This window comes from Arachis hypogaea, chromosome 16, assembly GCF_003086295.3.
Source record: "Arachis hypogaea cultivar Tifrunner chromosome 16, arahy.Tifrunner.gnm2.J5K5, whole genome shotgun sequence".
Classification (NCBI taxonomy): Eukaryota; Viridiplantae; Streptophyta; class Magnoliopsida; order Fabales; family Fabaceae; genus Arachis; species Arachis hypogaea.
In genome coordinates this window covers 91002218-91018751 of record NC_092051.1, presented here as the reverse complement: position 1 = coordinate 91018751, position 16534 = coordinate 91002218, and the positions used below count along the sequence as shown (strand labels likewise).

Here is a 16534-nt window from a genome sequence, read left to right as displayed (position 1 = left end):
AGGCAAACCTTGGCGCCACAATAAATACACCCTGGAGAAGAGCAAAAGCTTGCGCCAACGTTTGACCTCAAGCTTTTAGGCAAACGTTGGCGCCACCACAGCCTGAAGGGGTATACTTCCAACAAGAATAACTTGAGTTACAGAGCTCCAAATGAGGTGATTCCAAAACCAATGGAAAGTAGGAATCAAGAGATTTCCAAGAATATATGGCACTATATGGTGGACATAAAAATTGAGAGAGAAAACTGCCCCGAAAAGTGCATAAACAGACATGACACCAACTTGTAGTAAGGCCAGCTGACCTCTGCACCTTCGATGGAGTATAACTCGAGCTGTGGAGCTCCAAATGATGCACTTCCAACGGCATTGGAAAGTAGACATTCAGGGCTTTCCAGCAATATATAATAGTATGGGTTAGACAATGCATTTGAGCCTCCAGAACCTGGCATTTTCGTCCACGTTTGAGGCAAACGTCGCCTCAAACGCTGCACACCAAAGCCAGCGACCCTGTCTTCTTCAAAGGAGCATAACTTGAGTTGTAGATGTCCAATTGAGGTGATTCCAATTAGGTTAGAAAGCTGATATTTAGAGCTTTCCAACCATATATAATAGTCTATAGTGGGCATAAAATTGGCAACGTTGACAAGCGGACAAAGTAGCATCCCAAGACTTGATATGCAACAAGTGTCAACGTTTGCGTCAAAGTTTGACCTCAAACTTTGGCTCAAACGTGGATGACAGCAAAATGGCCATCTGCATGATGAGTTTGGTGAATAAGTTTGAGTCAAAGTTTGCCTCAAACTTTGACTCAAGCTTTAATGGTTCATGGCCCGATTCACAAGCGGATTTCCTCCCAAGTCCAAGAGCAACCATCCGGATCCCTCTTCAACCCAATTCCATTCCAAAGCAAGCAAAGCCCACATGACTCAAAGGCACACAGAGAAGCTAGATTAGGAATTTCATTTTGTAAATATTGTTTTTATTTTTCATTTTCATTTTGTAAAAGCCTATATAAAGGCATTAGTTTCATTTCACTAGGAGGTTGGCTCTGATAGAGAGCATTGAAGGCTGGCTCCACGAGGGAGCACTAGGATTAGAGAGCTCTCTCTTTTAGTTTTTCCTTTTTGTTTTGAATCTTGGGTTGAGAATTGAAGAAATTCTGTTTCAATCTCACCTTGAGAATTCTCTCTGTTTGCTTGTCTGCATAATTTCAGTGAATTGTGATTTGAATCAAAGCTCTCTTTACTGCTTCCATCTCTATTTCTTCTTCAATCTGTTTGCTGTTGGATCAAGGAAGGGATTGGGATCTAGACTTGTTTTCTAGTCTCATTGAGCTCCTGAGATCTTCAACTTTCCTTTAGTTATTGCAATTGAGCTGCATTTCACTTTCTGTTTGGTTCCTCAATTCAATTTACATTAAGCTTGCTGCAAATCTCATTTACATTTCCTGCACAACTTTAAATTCCTCTGCAATTGCTCTGAATTCTGATTCACCAAAATTTTGCTTCTCTATTTACACTGCTCTCAGTTTACTTTCCAGCAATTTAAGCTTTCTGCAGTTGCTCCAAGCCTTGATCTATTGCTTTATTTAATTTCCAGCACCCACTCCCATTTACATTTCATGCAATTTACATTTCTTGTCATTTAAGATTTTGCCAATTTATATTTCTTGCTCTTTAAGTTTCTGTCCAATTTACTTTCTGCAATTTTAAATTCATTGTCATTTACTTTCTGTTGGCTACAATTTCACACAATTCACTTCAATGTTAGCTTGACTAAACTAATCACCCACTAAAGTTGCTTGATCCATCAATCCTCGTGGGATCGACCTCACTCACGTGAGTTTTACTACTTGATGCGACCCGGTATACTTGCCGGTTAGATTTGTGTGTTTGGAATTCGTTTTCCAAAAAAACACCATCAAGTTTTTGGCGCCGTTGCCGAGGATTGATTTAGATCAACAATGATTAAGTGGGTGAGAAGTCTAGATCAAGTATTTTCTTTATTTTTGTTCTCTGTTCTAAGTTGAAACCAAGGTGTTTGAGTTATTACCTCACTAAGAAATTCATCTCTGAGATATGAATTTCAATTTTCCTTGGTGTTGTGTTTTACAAAATTCAAATGGAGTTCAACTCATCTTATGATCAAACAAATTTTATGGGATATTACCCACTATCACCAATCTCTAATGGTGGCTGGAAATATCACCAAGAGAATACACATTCTGAGCACTCCAATTCATGGAGATTTGCTTCAGAGACACAAGATGAGCAAGAAAATCATATGGGATACCAACCACCACCACAAAATGATTCATATCATTATCCTCATGGTGGATGGAAGCATCACCAAAGAATGGAAGAGCATCCACCCTCACGTCCCAATTTCTTATTTGAAAGTTCTTCATCACTTGATTATGCCTCAACACAAAGTTTCCTCCAAAATCTATACAAGTCATCCCATCAATCACACAACTCATTCCATACCCCTCAACACAACTTCACCACAACACATCCATGTCACCAAAATTACTCTCAACTTTCATCTCTTGAATTAGCAGTTGAGGATTACCTTCAATGGTCCAAAGAAGCCTCAGAAAGCCAATGCCAAGACATTGAAATACACAGAAAACTCATGGAAAGATACACACAACCCCAACCCTGGAAAGAAACCATCCTCAAGAAGATGAATGGGCCCTTAGAGCAAACAAGGGGGAACTTAGAACCATCAAACAGTGAGGATGAAGACCAATTTGTGGGTGAGGAAGTGGAAAAACAAGAACCAAAAGTCCCTGTGTCAAGTGAAATTGTACTGAAGAATGAGGAACATGAGCCAAGGATTTTATATTCACAAGAACTAATTGAAGTGACAATAGAACACGAAGATTCCCTCCCAAAGGACTTGATGGAAAGTTGTGAAGAAGGAATGGAGGAGGACAATCAAGAGAAGTCACACTCAATTGAAGCAGAGAAGTGCATAGCGGAAGGGCTCATGGAACCACTAATTCAAGAGGCTCTGGATGAAGATAAAACTCCAACAATCACACAACCACCAAGACTTGGATTCAAGAAAGTGAAGGCAATTAACAAAAGCACCGAGAAGAGGATTGTGACCAAGCTACAAAGGACAATATTCATGAAGAAAAGAAGGTCAACTACAAGCAATCCTCCCCCTGATCCAGCAAGCAAGCTCAATCAAGCCATTAACAAAAGAAAGCTTGCTGAGGAGAGACCAAGACAGGGGGCAATAGCTGAATCTTCTCCTCCCTTGAGGTCATTCCTCTTAACAAACTGGAAGAAGAGGAAGAAAGCAAAGAACAACATGCCAACAGTAGGTAACGTTTCTCTTCTATGCTTTGTTCTCTTTCTTTATATTATTTAAATTCAATAAAATAGCATATGGTTACATTCTAAGCTTGGTGTTGCCTTGCAACAAATTGTTTTCAATCTTTTTGGATGATTGCATCAAATTAAAAAATTGAAAGTGACACACCAAGATTCTAAGTTTGGTGTGCCACTTATTTTTCTAAGCAAATCATTCAGCAACACCACTTGTTTGCATAATCATAATGTTCTTTGCATTGTTATCTTTCTTTTAGTGAGACAATTTGAGTTTTCTCTTTGTTTTTAGTCGTTCCCTTGTTTTAAATGCTTTCTTTTACTTAATGTGTTTGTTAATACACTACCAAGAGAGCTTTATTCATGATAGATTCTTGGCTTGGTGATTGTATTTAACATATAACAGTTTCTTTCGTTTAGTTCTATTTCAAATAAATTGACATGTGGTTGCATTCTAAGTTTGGTGTTGCTATGCAACAAAATTTGGTTTTAATCCTTACAAGATACTTGCATCAATTCCAAGTGAAAGTGTCACACTAAGTTTGGTGTGCCACTTATTCTTTATGCAAAATATTATGCTCACCTTCTTAAGTTTGCAATCAAAATGTCTCTGTCTCTTGTGCCTTGATTGTTATCTTTAATTTTGCTTGCTTAAAACACATGTACTACTAACTTTTCATTGTGTAAGACATTCATAATACATCTTAGCCCCATAGCCATTGTTCTAATTGTTGCTTGAGGATGAGCAAGCATTCTGAGTTTGGCAAGGGAAGGAGGAATAATAGAGGAAAAAGGACAACAATAATGAAGATGAACTACAAGGTTGTAGAGTTCCTTTTCTCCTCATTTGTTTCCAGCACTTAAAATGCATGATTGTCTTTATATTCTCTGTGTGCATGTGTGGTATGAATAAGCATAGCTTGAATACTGATTTGTAACATGTTGCCATGCCATTATGACTACCAACTTGAGTTTTGTAAAGCTTAAAGTAGTAAAGTATCATGATCATAAACAAACAAGGCATTAAAGAAGAACTTAGCATGTGCATACAAGTATTGGAAAGCTAGTATGATTAATTGTTGCTCAATTGCATTAGATTTTATTTAATTGAAGTTTTCAACTAGGATAGTTTGTGAAATCTTTTGAAATCATGAAAACCTTGAAAAAGCAATTGCAAATTAAAGCAAGAAAAGAAAAAGGGGAAGAATGAGAAAGCTGAAGGCTCTGAGTACCAATGACAATTGTCAAGTACTTGTGGTGTTTATGTATCAAGCCAAATCCTTGAAAACAAAACACTTAGAAGTCAAGGTTAGGCTCAAAGTGCAAAAGCACTCCCTCAAAGCTCAAGGCTCTGAGCATCAATGATTAGAGAGTTAAGAAAAGAAACAAATGAGCTTAATGAAGTCCTCTAATTAAATGCTTGTGGTGCTTATGTATCAAGTGGTAATACTTGAAAACAAAGCATTTAGAAGTCGTAGCTTTGTTATCAACTCATGCGGCAAAGCACCCAAAAGGAGAAGCTAATAAGAAAATCAAAAGCTTGTTTCAAGGAAGAAATATAAGAAAAAGATTTCATAAAATAGGCTAAATAGAAGCATCAATCATTTACTTTTCTTTTGTGATTGTAGCATGCATAGAAAACTAGCTTACCATGAACATTGAGTTGCTATTCTTCTTACCTTGGATTGTCAATCTCTATTGCATGATTCTTTTCTTGCTTGGGGACAAGCAAGGTTTAAGTTTGGTGTTGTGATGACATGTCATCATGTCATATTTTTCTATGCTTTTTCCTTTGTTTTCAAAAGGTTTATGCACTTTCTTGAGCCATAAGTAAGCCAATTGGGTAGAATTTCATGTATCCTTTGATTCAATCAATCATGGATAAATTGATGCATTTTCATGAGATTTTGTGCTATAATTGTCATATATTATGAAAAAGAAACAATCTCATGATTTTGAGCATAGCTTTGATACTTTTGATTGATTGATGATAGGTGAAAAGAGCTTTGAAGAGGGTTGAAGAAAGAAGGAATGGCAAAGAGCAAGAGAGGACAAAAAGCTTGAGCCAAAGTTTGCCTCAAACTTTAGCTCAAACTTTTGGAGGAGCTTGACTACACCCTGGAGGGAGCAAAAGCTTGCGCCAACGTTTGACCTCAAGCTTTTAGGCAAACGTTGGCGCCACCACAGCCTGAAGGGGTATACTTCCAACAAGAATAACTTGAGCTACAGAGCTCCAAATGAGGTGATTCCAAAACCAATGGAAAGTAGGAATCAAGAGCTTTCCAAAAATATATGGCACTACATGGTGGACATAAAAATTGAGGGAGAAAACTGCCCTGAAAAGTGCATAAACAGACATGACACCAACTTGTAGTAAGGCCAGCTGACCTCTGCACCTTCGATGGAGTATAACTCGAGCTGTGGAGCTCCAAATGATGCGCTTCCAACAGCATTGGAAAGTAGACATTCAGGGATTTCCAAAAATATATAATAGTATGGGATGGACAATGCATTTGAGCCTCCAGAACCTGGCGTTTTCGTCCACATTTGAGGCAAACGTCGCCTCAAACGCTGCACACCAAATCCAGCGACCCTGTCTTCTTCAAAGGAGCGTAACTTGAGTTGTAGATGTCCAATTGAAGTGATTCCAATTGGGTTAGAAAGCAGACATTTAGAGCTTTCCAACCATATATAATAGTCTATAGTGGGTATAAAATTGGCAACATTGACAAGCGGACAAAGTAGCATCCCAAGACTTGATATGCAACAAGTGTCAACGTTTGCGTCAAAGTTTGACCTCAAACTTTGGCTCTATCGTGGATGACAGCAAAATGGCCATCTGCATGATGAGTTTGGTGAATAAGTTTGAGTCAAAGTTTTCCTCAAACTTTGACTCAAGCTTTAATGGTTCATGGCCCGGTTCACAAGCGGATTTCCTCCCAAGTCCAAGAGCAACCATCCGGATCCATCTTCAACCCAATTCCATTCCAAAGCAAGCAAAGCCCACATGACTCAAAGGCACACAGAGAAGCTAGATTAGGAATTTCATTTTGTAAATATTGTTTTTATTTTTCATTTTCATTTTGTAAAAGCCTATATAAAGGCATTAGTTTCATTTCACTAGGAGGTTGGCTCTGATAGAGAGCATTGAAGGCTGGCTCCACGAGGGAGCACTAGGATTAGAGAGCTCTCTCTTTTAGTGTTTCCTTTTTGTTTTGAATCTTGGGTTGAGAATTGAAGAAATTCTGTTTCAATCTCACCTTGAGAATTCTCTCTGTTTGCTTGTCTGCATAATTTCAGTGAATTGTGATTTGAATCAAAGCTCTCTTTACTGCTTCCATCTCTATTTCTTCTTCAATCTGTTTGCTGTTGGATCAAGGAAGGGATTGAGATCTAGACTTGTTTTCTAGTCTCATTGAGCTCCTGAGATCTTCAACTTTCCTTTAGTTATTGCAATTGAGCTGCATTTCACTTTCTGTTTGGTTCCTCAATTCAATTTACATTAAGCTTGCTGCAAATCTCATTTACATTTCCTGCACAACTTTAAATTCCTCTGCAATTGCTCTGAATTTTGATTCACCGAAATTTTGCTTCTCTATTTGCATTGTTCTCAGTTTACTTTCCAGCAATTTAAGCTTTCTGCAGTTGCTCCAAGCCTTGATCTATTGCTTTATTTAATTTCCAGCACCCACTCCCATTTACATTTCATGCAATTTACATTTCTTGTCATTTAAGATTTTGCCAATTTATATTTCTTGCTCTTTAAGTTTATGTCCAATTTACTTTCTGCAATTTTAAATTCATTATCATTTACTTTCTGTTGGCTACAATTTCACACAATTCACTTCAATGTTAGCTTGACTAAACTAATCACCCACTAAAGTTGCTTGATCCATCAATCCTCGTAGGATCGACCTCACTCACGTGAGTTTTACTACTTGATGCGACCCGGTATACTTGCCGGTTAGATTTGTGTGTTTAGAATTCGTTTTCCAAAAAACACCATCAACCTCCCAAAATTGATCCACATCTTGTAATCCGGGATCCCACACTTTGTTTTCACACTCGTCTTCAAGTTGATCACGGTGATTTCCTCCGGGTGGTAAGCAAGCCGAATTCTCAATGAAGCTTCCAAACAACTTCCTAGACCCAAGCAATCTAGCTCTACACCACACCTTGCAATCAAACTTTGAACATGCACCCATTATGAACTAGAGTGATGTTTCCAACCAATAACCATCTCCCTTTTACTCTTGAAGCCACAAAGAGCTCTAGGTTGACCATCCGTCTCAAGCAAACCATATTCAAGTGGGATAATAAAGCTTAGAGACAAGAGATTTACCCACTTGAATGGTGTAAAGGATGATGGCGACTTAGGAAGGGGGACCTCCCCATACTTAGATAATGCGAGGTTCACTCCCTTGTGCTCTTCCTTTACAACTTCCACCTCTTTGCAAGCTTCTTTAATTTCAACCTCTTCCTCTTGGTAGCTTTCTTCCAATTCAATATCTTCTTCATTGCTTACAAAGGGTATGAGAGGTTGTGTATCTTCTTCTTTAATCTCTATGTCAAGTCCAATGGGATAGGATTTAATTGTAGATAGAAACTCATGAATGACTGAATCCATCTCTTGATCAACCTCTTTAAAGTCTTCAACCATGATGTGCTTTGGAGGTTGTACACCCTCCTCAACATCAATATCAAGCTTCTTGGAAGAGGGCTCCATGATTCTACATTTCCATGGACTTTTAACACCTCCCAAATCTTCAACCACTCCTTCTGTTTCAATCATCTCTACCTCCTCCTCTTCTCCACCTTGAAGCTCCAAGTTCTCCTTCTCATTGTGCTCATCAACTAATCCTCCACTTTAACAATAAGGGTATATTGGATAGTTGAGCATAATGATGCCAATTGGCTCATCACTTTGGTTAAGCTTGCCACTATTTCCCCTTGCTTTTGGCAACGAATTAGAAGTTCTTGTTGTTCTTGCATTAGGGGTTGGAGAGATTGGTCCAATGAAAGTAGTGGTGGAAGAGAGGGTTCATTGTTTAGGAGAAAGGGTTCATAATTGGAAGGTGGTTCATTGATAAACTACTATTTTATGGTTTATCTTGTGCTAAATTGAGTGGTTTTTATCAAAGCTTTGCACACTTATTCATACAATTTGTATGATTTTACAAATCCTTCCTAATTTTGTGCTATGATTGAAAACATGCTTCTTTGGTCTTAAACAAGCTAATTTTAATCCTCTTTTATTACCATTCGATGCCTTGATATGTGTGTTAAGTGATTTCAGGGTTTATAGGGCAGAAATGACTTATAGGATGGAAAGGAAGCATGCAAAAGTGGAAGGAATACAAGAATTTGAAGGAATTGCTGAGCTGTCAAGCCAGACTTCTTGGTACTAGATCAATCTTAACTTGAGCTACAGAGGTCCAAATGTGGCGGCTCAAATTGTGTTGGAAAGCTAACATCTGGGGCTTCGAAATGATATATAATTTGCCATAGTTGCCATGCTGTTAGGAGATGCATACACGTGGAGCACGTGTACGCGTGACCTTGCGAAAGTTCAATCCACGCGTACGCGTGGACGACGCGTACGCGTGACAGAGCCACGTGCTGGGCGCATCAAAAATCACTGGGGGCAATTTCTGGGCTGTTTTTGGCCCAGTTTCGAGCCCGAAAAATATAGATTAGAAGCTACAAAGTTGGGGAATCACATTCATTCACAATTTAGGTTTTAGATGTAGTTTCTAGAGAGAGAGGCTCTCTCCTCTCTCTAGGTTTTAGGATTTCTCTTAGTTTTAGGTTTATTTCTTCTCAATTCCAGGTTCAATATTCTTTTAATTTAGTTTCTCTTCTACTCTTATTTGTTCTAGCATTTTAGTTTATCTATTTCTCTTATTGGTGTATTTATTTTCCTAATTTAATTTATGAACTCCATGTTAGATTTGATTTCTCTATTTAATGCAATTTGAGGTATTTCATATTTATGATTGTTTTTTTCAATTTATGCTATTGATGCTTTCAATTGGTTGCATGGATTTTATTATCTCTTATTGCTTTTCTATGCTTTTATATTGTGCCTTCCAAGTGTTTGATAAAATGCTTGGTTGGATTTTAGTGTAGATTTCTCTCCTCTTGGCCTTGGTTGAGTAATTGGAGACTTTTGAGTTATCAAACTCCCTTGTTGATTGATAATTGAGATTTTCTAGTTGGTTCGGATCCCTCTAAAGCTAGTCTTTCATTAGGAGTTAACTAGGACTTGAGGAATCAAATTGATTTATCCACTTGACTTACCTTCATAGTTAGAGGTTGACTAAGTGTGAGCAATGGACAATTGATGTCACAATTGATAAGGATAGCTAGGATAGGACTTCTAATTCTCATACCTTGCCAAGAGCTTTATTAGCTATTAGTTTAATTCTTGCAATTTACTTTACTTGTTCCTTATCCAAAACCCCAAAAAGATACTTTTCCATAACCAATAGTAACATACTTCCCTGCAATTCCTTGAGAGATGACCCGAGGTTTGAATACTTTGGTTATTACCTTTTAGGGGTTTGTTACTTGTGACAACTAAATTTTTGTATGAAAGGATTCTTTGTTGGTTTGGAAACTATACTAGCAACGAGGATTTATTGTGAATTCTAAACCGTCAAAAATCCGTTCCTCAAAATGGCGCCGTTACCAGGGAATTGTAAACGTGTGCCTTATTATTGGTTATTGTGAATATTGTGAATAATTTTGCTTTTTCGTTTCTTTGTTAGTGTTTCTTGTTTTAGGAGTTTATTTTCATTAATTCTTATTAGTTTTTATTTTTACTTGCTACTATGAATTCTCACCCCTTTGGCTACGAGTTTAGTTCAAATTATGTTGTAGGGAATGGAAGCCATAATGGGAACATGCATCAAGGTTGGGACAATCAAAGATGGGAGGAGCCACAAGGATTTGATCAACCCTCTTGGCAACAACCCCCTCCAATGAACTATGAGCAACAACCATTCTATGATGCATACCAAGGCAATGGTTATGGTGGACCTATTCATGACAATCAACAACCTCCACCAACATACTATGAACAAGAGCCATTCCAGGATGCATGTCAATTCAATAACTATGGTGGACTGATGAGCGGATAATTTATACGCTTTTTGACATTGTTTTTAGTATGTTTTTAGTAGGATCTAGTTACTTTTAGGGAAGTTTTCATTAGTTTTTATGTTAAATTCACATTTCTGGACTTTACTATGAGTTTGTGTGTTTTTCTGTAATTTCAGGTATTTTCTGGCTGAAATTGAGGGACTTGAGCAAAAATCAGATTCAGAGGTTGAAGAAGGACTGCTGATGCTGTTAGATTCTGACCTCCCTGCACTCAAAGTGGATTTTCTGGAGCTAAAGAACTCGATATGGCGCGCTTCCAATTGCGTTGGAAAGTAGACATCCAGGGCTTTCCAGCAATATATAATAGTCCATACTTTGGCCAAGAATTGACGACGTAAACTGGCGTTCAACACCAGCCTTCTGCCCAAATCTGGCGTCCAGCGCCAGAAAAGGATCCAAAACCAGAGTTGAACGCCCAAACTGGCACAAAAACTGGCGTTCAACTCCACAAATGGCCTCTGCACGTGCAACACTTAAGCTCAGCCCAAACACACACCAAGTGGGCCCCGGAAGTGGATTTATACATCAAATACTTACTCATGTAAACCCTAGTAGCTAGTTTATTATAAATAGGACCTCTTACTATTGTATTAGACATCTTTGGATTGTATTATGATCCTTTGATCACGTTTTGGGGGCTGGCCATCTCGGCCATGCCTGGACCTTCACTTATGTATTTTTAACGGTAGAGTTTCTACACTCCATAGATTAAGGTGTGGAGCTCTGCTGTTCCTCAAAGATTAATGCAAAGTACTACTGTTTTCTATTCAATTCTTCTTATTTCGCTTCTAAGATATCCATTCGCACCCAAGAACGTGATGAAGGTGATGATTATGTGTGACGCTCATCATCCTTCTCCCTTATGAACGCGTGCCTGACAAACACTTCCGTTCTACATGAATTAAGCTAGAATGAGTATCTCTTAGATCTCCTAACCAGAATCTTCGTGGCGTAAGCTAGAATGATGGCGGCATTCAAGAGAATCCGGAAGGTCTAAACCTTGTCTGTGGTATTCCGAGTAGGATTCAATGATTGAATGACTGTGACGAGCTCCTAACTCGCGATTGCAGGGCGTTAGTGACAGACGCAAAAGGATAGTAAATCCTATTCCAGCATGATCGAGAACCGACAGATGAATAGCCGTGCCGTCACAGGGTGCGTGAGCATATTATTCACTGAGAGGATAAGATGAAGCCATTGACAAGGGTGATGCCTCCAGACGATTAGCCGTGCCGTGACAGGGCATTGGATCATTTTCCCGAGAGATGACCAAAAGTAGCCATTGACAGTGGTGATGTATCACATAAAGCCAGCCATGGAAAGGAGTAAGACTGATTGGATGAAGATAGCAGGAAAGCAGAGGTCCAGAGGAACGAAAAGCATCTCCATTCGCTTATCTGAAATTCCTGCCAATGAATCTACATAAGTATCTCTATCCCTTTTATTGTTTATTTTAATCTAATAAAGTATCATGTTTAAATCAGCCTGACTGAGATTTACAAGGTGACCATAGCTTGCTTCATACCAACAATCTCCGTGGGATTCGACCCTTACTCACGTAAGGTATTACTTGGACGACCCAGTGCACTTGCTGGTTAGTTGTATCGAAGTTGTGACAATTATGAATTAAGATCAAAGCACCAAGCTTTGGAGCCATTACCAGGGATTGTTCGAGCCTGGACATCACAATTTCGTGCACCAAGTTTTTGGCGCCGTTGCCGGGGATTGTTTGAGTTTGGACAACTGACGGTTCATCCTGTTGCTCAGATTAGGTAATTTTCTTTTCAAAAATGTTTCAAAAAAATTTCTCATCTGTTTTCGAAAAAAAAATAAATAAAAATGTTTTAAAAAATTTTATTCAAGATTTTTAAGAATGAATTCTAGTGTTTCATGAAGCATGTGAAGCCTGGCTGGCTGTAAAGCCATGTCTAAATTCTTTTGGACTGAGGCTTCCAAACCATCAGAGGTAAGTTACATACTTGATAAATGATGAGCAGCAATTTGTTATCAAGATCAATATACTCTGGTGTTAAATGCTGAAGCTTGGCTGGCCATTGGCCATGTCTAGTGTTTTGGACCGGAGCTTTCATTGAAAGCTTGGCTGGCTAGTGAGCCATGTCTAATTCCTGGACTGAAGCTTTAGACTAAGAATGCAAGATTCCTGGAATTCATATTAAAAATTTTGGAATCCTTATTTTCCTTTTTCTATTAATTTTCGAAAAATCCAAAAAAATTAGAAAATCATAAAAATCAAAAATATTTTTTGTGTTTCTTGTTTGAGTCTTGAGTCATGTTATAAGTTTGGTGTCAATTGCATGTGCATCTTGCATTTTTCGAAAATTTCATGCATTCATAGTGTTCTTCATGATCTTCAAGTTGTTCTTGGTAAGTCTTCTTGTTTGATCTTGATGATTTTTTGTTTTGTGTCTTTTCATGTTTATCATATGCATTCTTGAATTCTTAGTGTCCAAGCATTAAAGAATTCTAAGTTTGGTGTCTTGCATGTTTTCTTTGCATTAAAAATTTTTCAAAAATATGTTCTTGATATTCATCTTGACATTCAAAGTGTTCTTGGTGTTCATCTTGACATTCATATCATTCATACATGCATTCATTGTTTTGATCTAAAAATTTCATGCATTGCATCTTTTTAGTGTTTTTCTCTTGCATCATAAAAATTCAAAAATCAAAAAATTATATCTTTCCCTTTTTCTCTCATCAAATTCGAAAATTTGGATTGACTTTTTCAAAAATTTTTAAAATCAAATTGTTTCTCATGAGTCAAATCAAATTTTCAATTTGAAAATCTTATCTTTTTCAAAATCTTTTTCAAAAATCAAATCTTTTTCAAAATTCTTAGTTATTTTCGAAAATTCCAAAAATATTTTTTAAAAATCTTTTTCTTATTTTTATATCAAATTTTCGAAAATAACATAATCAATTAATGTTTTGATTCAAAAATTTGAAGTTTGTTACTTGCTTGTTAAGAAAGATTCAAACTTTGAGTTCTAGAATCATATCTTGTGATTTCTTATGAATCAAGTCATTAATTGAGATTTTAAAAATCAAATCTTTTTCAAAAACTAATTTCTATCATATCTTTTCAAAAATATCTTCTTATCTTATCTTTTTCAAAAATTTGATTTCAAAATATCTTCTCTAACTTCCTAACTTCCTATCTTTTCAAAATTGTTTCAACTAACTAACTAACTTTTTGTTTGTTTCTTAACTTTTTCAAAACTACCTAACTAACTCTCTCTCTCTCATTTTCGAAAATATCTTCCCTCTTTTTCAAATATTTCTTTTTAATTAACTAATTATTTTTATCTTTTATTTTTGATTTCAAAAATTTTCGAAAATTACTAACATTTTTTCAAAAACCATTTTTCAAAAACCATTTTTCAAAAATCACTAACTCTTTTTCAAAATAATTTTCGAAAATAATCCCTCCCCCATCTCATTCTATTTATTTATTCATATCCTAACATCTCATCTCACATCTCTTCCATTCGTACAGTTGTGTTTCTTCCTTTACATCACATTCTTTGTCTCCCCCTCTTTTCTTCCACTCATAAAAGGATCCCTATACTGTGGTATAAAGGATCTCTATTATTATTTTTCTGTGCCTTCTTTTTTGTCATATGAGCAGGAGCAAGGACCAAAACATTCTTGTGGAAGCAGATCCAGAACCTGAAAGGACTCTGAAGAGAAAATTAAGAGAAGCAAAAATACAACAATCCAGAGATAACCTTTCAGAAATTTTCGAACAGGCAGAGGAGATGGCAACCGAAAATAATGATAATGCAAGGAAGATGCTTGGTGACTTTACTGCACCTAATTCCAATTTACATGGAAGAAGCATCTCCATTCCTGCCATTGGAGCAAACAAGTTTGAGCTGAAACCTCAATTAGTTTCTCTGATGCAGCAGAACTGCAAGTTTCATGGACTTCCATCTGAAGATCCTTTTCAGTTCTTAACTGAATTCTTGCAGATATGTGATACTGTTAAGACTAATGGAGTAGATCCTGAAGTCTACAGGCTCATGCTTTTCCCTTTTGCTGTAAGAGACAGAGCTAGATTATGGTTGGATTCTCAACCTAAAGACAGCCTGAACTCTTGGGATAAGCTGGTCACGGCTTTCTTAGCCAAGTACTTTCCTCCTCAAAAGATGAGCAAGCTTAGAGCTGATGTTCAAACCTTCAGACAGAAAGAAGGTGAATCCCTCTATGAAGCTTGGGAAAGATACAAACAGTTGACCAAAAAGTGTCCTTCTGACATGCTTTCAGAATGGACCATCCTGGATATATTCTATGATGGTTTATCTGAGCTATCAAAGATGTCACTGGACACTTCTGCAGGTGGATCCATTCACCTAAAGAAAACGCCTGCAGAAGCTCAAGAACTCATTGACATGGTTGCTAATAACCAGTTCATGTACACTTCTGAAAGGAATCCTGTGAGTAATGGGACGCCTATGAAGAAGGGAGTTCTTGAAGTTGATACTCTGAATGCCATATTGGCTCAGAATAAAATATTGACTCAGCAAGTCAATATGATCTCTCAGAGTCTGCATGGAATGCAAGCTGCATCCAACAGTACTCAAGAGGCTTCTCCTGAAGAAGAAGCTTATGATCCTGAGAACCCTGCAATAGCAGAGGTAAATTACTTAGGTGAACCTTATGGAAACACCTATAACTCAACATGGAGAAATCATCCAAATTTCTCATGGAAGGATCAAAAGCCCCAACAAGGCTTTAATAATGATGGAAGAAACAGGTTTCGCAATAGCAAGCCTTTTCCATCATCAACTCAGCAACAGACAGAGAACTCTGAACAAAATGCTTCTAATTTAGCAAATCTAGTCTCTGATCTATCTAAGGCCACTGTAAGTTTCATGAATGAAACAAGGTCTTCCATTAGAAATCTGGAAGCACAAGTGGGCCAGCTGAGTAAAAGGATCACTGAAATCCCTCCTAGTACTCTCCCAAGCAATACAGAAGAGAACCCAAAAGGAGAGTGCAAGGCCATTGACATAAGCGCCATGGCCGAACCTGTGAGGAGAGGAGAGGACGTGAATCCCAAGGAGGAAGACCTCCTGGGACGTCCAGTGATCAATAAGGAGCTTCCCTCTGAGGAACCAAAGGACTCTGAGGCTCATCTAGAGACCATAGAGATTCCATTGAACCTCCTTATGCCCTTCATGAGCTCTGATGAGTATTCCTCTTCTGAAGAGAATGAGGATGTCACTGAAGAGCAAACTGCCAAGTTTCTTGGTGCAATCATGAAGCTGAATGCCAAATTGTTTGGCATTGATGCTTGGGAAGTTGAACCTCCCTTGTTCATCAATGAACTAAGTGATCTGGATCAACTGACATTGCCTCAGAAGAGACAGGATCCTGGAAAGTTCATAATACCTTGTACCATAGGCACCATGATCTTTAAGGCTCTGTGTGACCTTGGTTCAGGAATAAACCTCATGCCCCTCTCTGTAATAGAGAAACTGGGAATCTATGGGGTGCAAGCTGCTAAAATCTCATTGGAGATGGCAGACAGCTCAAGAAAACAGGCTTATGGACAAGTAGAAGATGTATTAGTAAAGGTTGAGGGCCTTTACATACCTACTGATTTCATAGTCCTGAATACTGGAAAGGAAGAGGATGAATCCATCATCCTAGGAAGACCTTTCCTGGCCACAGCAAGAGCTGTGATTGATGTTGACAGAGGTGAAATAGTCCTTCAATGGAATGAGAACTCCCTTGTATTCAAAACTCAAGGATCTCCCTCTGCAACCATGGAGAGGAAGCTTGAAAAGCTTCTCTCAAAGCAGAGTCAACCAGAGCCCCCACAGTCAAACTCTAAGTTTGGTGTTGGGAGGCCACAACCAAACTCTAAGTTTGGTGTTGAACTCCCACATCCAAACTCTAAGTTTGGTGTTGGAGAGTTTCAACAAAACTCTGCACATCTGTGAGGCTCCATGAGAGCTCACTGTCAAGCTATTGACATTAAAGAAGCGCTTATTGGGAGGCAACCC

The 16534-nt window shown here is 37.9% G+C and overlaps 1 non-coding gene across 1 annotated transcript; it reads right to left on the bottom strand.

Annotated features, from left to right (window-relative positions):
* Nucleotides 1-14677: 14677 nt before the first annotated feature.
* Nucleotides 14678-14785, bottom strand: LOC112760982 (small nucleolar RNA R71). Its single transcript, XR_003181393.1, has one exon. It is a non-coding gene; the product is annotated as a small nucleolar RNA R71 (small nucleolar RNA).
* Between the last annotated feature and the right edge of the window lie 1749 nt (nucleotides 14786-16534).